Source organism: Choloepus didactylus, chromosome 17 (assembly GCF_015220235.1).
Source record: "Choloepus didactylus isolate mChoDid1 chromosome 17, mChoDid1.pri, whole genome shotgun sequence".
In the NCBI taxonomy this organism is placed as follows: Eukaryota; Metazoa; Chordata; class Mammalia; order Pilosa; family Megalonychidae; genus Choloepus; species Choloepus didactylus.
Window position 1 is genome coordinate 9453833 of NC_051323.1, and position 4775 is coordinate 9458607.

The window sequence follows — 4775 nt, forward strand, 5'->3', positions numbered from 1 at the left end:
CCGGTGGAGGTACCCTATTGTTGATGCTTTACCTTAGAACTTTATGGCCTTAAGACTGTAACTTTGTAACCAAATAAACATTTCTGGTGTTTTGCAAAGCAGCAGCATTAGCAAACTGGAACACCAAGACCATATCCTCTTTTTTCTTTTTTTATGGGAAATATTAACCTTGTTTATTAATTCATGTGAATATCTTCCAATTTAGGAAGAGAAAAGGCAAAGCCAGAAGGAAAAGGCCTTATAAGCAGTGAACCGGGATGCCGGACTTTTTCCCCAAACCAGCTCCAGAGGGAACATCTTAACAATTTCAGAAATATTTTCATCACATTTGAACAAAATGCAATTTGATCCATAATCTTCAAACTGATATCCCACTTCAAAGGAAGTTAAAACTTATACTTTTCCAAAGTTTATAATGATACAGAGTTTTAAACATTTTCATGTCTGGACAAGTTCCTACTCGTCTCAATAGGATCTGCCAGCTTACATGACAGTGTGCTGATTCTCACTTCACCCCATGCTCTGTGTGATGAAAAAAGTTTTAAATAAATTTTGCTTCTTTCCAAAAGAAACTGCCACTTTAATGCAGTTCTCTGGTCATCCATCACTGTAAGAAACATTTACCCATTTTCCATGCAGCCCAAAGTCTCCTCAGCAACACTTCCCAAGGGTCTACAGGAGGGGAGGGTGTGGGTGGGATCATAAGGTCAATTAGCACGTCAGAGCTGGGAAAACCAGGTGTAAACTCCAAAGAATCTTTATTGCAAGCTGTGCAAGTGTTGGATGCTTCATTTACAATATACCCATAGCCTGTGCATCTATGCTGAACCACTTTTGCAGGTGTATTATCAACGAATGGCCAGTGGTGAATGGTAAGCATAAAGGTTGCCATAGAAAGGACCAGCTTTTCCTGCCTCCTTCAAAGCTTTTACCTTCAGTTGTTCAACTGTATAGACATCAACTATGGATTCAAATTTGTGGATTCTTTCAATTAACTGTTAATTTCATCACCCAGAGCATTTGTTTCTGGATGTTTTCTTATAACACTCAATAGGATGTTAGCTTCTTGTGTATCTGGATTGGTTGTGATAAAGGTTTTTGAGCTTATAGCTGCTGTCATGCAGTTCTGAAATTTGTCAAAATTTATTCTTACATCTGAGGCAAATATCACTGATTCCTGTGGCATCCAGCTCTGTGCAAGTAGAATAGATTCATTATCCCAACATATCATTGCAAAAGAAGACTCTGTCATCATAGAGCTTAACTTCGCACCTCTGGCTTTTTCTTCAATCTGAACTTGTAGAGTATTTGGGTTCTCCAACTGACCTCACAGCTGCAAGCACATTATAAGCTTCCCATCAATATTTTGTCCATTGGCAACAAGGTCACCCCATGAATAATAATCGTGAGACTCTTTAACAGGCAAGAGCATCAAAGAAAGTAAGTGGCATCCATTTCATAGCTGGGGAAAACTTGAACCACTGAGTGATTCCCACTGAGCAACAGTTTACAGTTGCTAGGATTTGCAGGGTTGAATTTTTCTTCTATTTCTATATCCTTTCTTTGGATAAGAGGATTTTCAATGACCATGCACTCGCCAACCCTAAAGCTGCCAGAAAGCGATTTGATGTAATTTTCATTTCCCCAACATGATGGATTTACAAAATGGGTTGGTGAATCTTGTATGGTAACAATTGGAAGTTATCTTTCTGATCATATTCTGCCTGAAAAGCCTTTAATATCTGTTTTCCCAATAACTATCCTGATTACTTTCAGATTAGCCATATTTGGATGCACATCTGAAAGAGCAGTAAAAGTCTTCAATGCAATGGAGTTTGCCATTCTTTAATCAGGCATTTGGGACTGGAGAGGATGAATTATTCTGAAGCTGGATTTTGTGTAAAGAATACAACCCAGCTGCATACTAAATGAGTTCTCCAAATTTTTGCTCCTTAGCATCTCTTGTTGGTTTGAGCATTGACTTCCATGATGTCATATGATCTCTTTGAAGTTCCTTCAGGTGCTACTATTATTCAATGCATATATACAAAGACGTAGCATCCGCCCACAAAAAAATAAGATGTGCTTCTCTCTCTGGACATCAGCCGCAGGGGTCCCGGGATGCTTCTCGCACCAGCCACGCCTCAGCCATCGACGCCATAGTGCGCCCAATATCCATTTCATGTAGTTTATTTTTTGTTACATGGAACCTCTCCCAAACTCCTTCTCAGACTTCTTACAAGGTGTAAATAGTGACTTCACTGCAATAATTACTATATATTTCATTTGCCTTTGGCTTTTCTCAATTTAATATCATAAACAAAAGTTGGATGCTCTTAAGCAGGACATTTGGATACAGCACTTGATGAGCCAGACATTTCTGCTGTGTGTCAGACCTCCTACTGGTTCTTACTTGTCATACTTTCAGGATTTTAAATATCCAACCATAAGTCAGTTGTTATAATTCTTGCCATGATTTTTTTCATCCAGTTAGATAAGTTGTTTCCTTACCTTGCTGCCTATAATGACTTTTCTGAATTGACAGTCTTGCTTTATATACTTACTAATTAAATACTATATATACTTCCTTCTTCCAGTATAGATTTCCCTTCTGATCAAACTGTTTAACACCCCTGCCACCAGTTACTTGTTTTTCTAAATTACATATCATGCTGTAAAATGTAATTTTACTTTGCAATTTTTACCTTTTTTTCTCCTGTTTTTTACTGCCCACTAAATAAACACCACTGTCTATCTTGATCCTTAAGGCAGAAATAGAACAAATGACTGTTTTTCTCATTTATTTCAGAAATATTTATGGAACATAAAATAAGGATTTAAAGATTATGTTCAAAGTAGTTTTAGACATTTCTCTCATGGAGCTTATGGTTCAATAGAGAAATAAAATATTAATTTAATAATTACACACAATTCCTATGTGGGCTCTAAAAGGAAATGATAAGCTCCATGCAGGTGTATGGTGATGTTTCTAAAAATGTCTAGGGACATATCAGGCAACTCCTACCTGGCATGCCAGTGGGAGGGGAGGTGGGCAATTGCTGGCAGGTCCTGATAAAGGAAGAAGCACAGGATGCCAGTGGGAATGGGGAAAATGAAGTAGTTAGAATAGAAGGGAGACATACTAGAGAGTTTTAAAGAATGGATGGTAGATCATTTCAAAAATTACATATTTACACTAATCAGGATTTGAAGCAGCTGAGGATTTGTAAGAGAGATGTTGGTGTTATAATTATGCAGATAAGAGAAAGGATGATAACTTACACCAGGATGACCACAACAATAAAAAGATAAAGACAGGTTCCATTGCTTTTTAAAATGTAAAGTCAAAAGATATTGGTAATGGATTGATTGTGAAGGTGGAGGAAGAGGGAGATGTGAAGTGGGGATTTCAGATTGCAAAGTGCAAAATGGGATAAATGATGATGTCACCAAGTAAGGAGGTGTGAAGAAGAATATGGATGGAATCAGGTTAAGTGGAGGAGATTTTGAGTTAGGCACTGGATAAGGTACATCCTTGCTGTCTTTAAGTAATTAAAATGGTATTGTTGAAGAGGGACCAATGAAGTAGGAGCATAGAGGGAAGTTTAGGGATGGAAAAATGAGTCATGATTGTATAAATTGTATTTTTAAATTCAGATATTCATTATGATAAAGGCTCGAGCATGGAAGAAATAACTGAGGGAGAGTATCACATTAAAGAAGCAAATCCAGGGCTGTGCATTGAATAGTGCCACATTTAAAGCCACGTAACGATAAAAGAGACAGGAAAGTAGTCAGTGAATTAGCATTGATACCAACACATACGAGAGAATGTGGGAAAGTATGCAGTCATCACAAACAAGCCAAAAGGGGTTTTTAAGTAGTAGTAAACAGTATTGAAGCCAAATTGCATTAGGCTTGAAAAATGACCTTGAACATGAACTTTTAACCTGAAGACACTTGCTCACTGAAAGAAAGCCTTTTCAGTAGTCAAAGCCAATCTGAAGTGGGCTTCAAATTGGGTGAGAGGTGAAGAGTTGAAAGCAGAAAGTACAGGAAATCCTTTGAAAATATAATTGAAGAGAAAGTAGACCTTCATAATGCACAGAAAACATTCCATATTTTCAGTCAGTGTTCCCATTACCTCCAGTATCTATTTCAGATTTTCTCCACACTCCTCAAATCTTCTACTTCATACATCCTCACGTCATATTACCAGCAAATTTTCACAGAGGAAATATGTCAGATTGAAACTGGCGCACATTGTGCTACTAAATAAAAGGCTTACCTGCACTTACATCTCTACTTTACGACTCTAGATCATTTGGCATCTTCTTATGGAAGATTAATTTTTCTTCTGCTGCTCTGGGCCACTTCTCCATGACCTTACAGTGGTAACTAACAACTGCTCCTCATAATCTGTACCTTCTGTTCCTCTGTTGGATCCTACAATCATTAAACAAATGAAACAAATCCATTCCCTCAACTCCATTTCTGTTTTCAACTACAGTTCTCTATTTCTTCTCAATTACTTTTCAAAACATTTTCCATAGTTTCTGCTTTCATATATGTAAAGTTCCGATTAATTTTTATTCAAGTTATATTGTTCAGCATAATAAAAGGAAAATTCTCTATTTGTACCCAAGGATGTTTGTCTAAATCTCTTAACAACACAAAGTGTTTATAGCTTTGCTTTTGCCCCTAATAATTTCGGTTGGAGGCATGAATGGAATGCGCCATAACCGTTTGACACAGCTTGATTCGTCTACCTACAC

At 37.3% G+C, this 4775-nt stretch overlaps 1 pseudogene; it reads right to left on the reverse strand.

Annotated features, from left to right (window-relative positions):
• Nucleotides 1-428: 428 nt before the first annotated feature.
• LOC119512935 lies at nt 429-1842 on the reverse strand (annotated as a pseudogene).
• Nucleotides 1843-4775: the final 2933 nt, after the last annotated feature.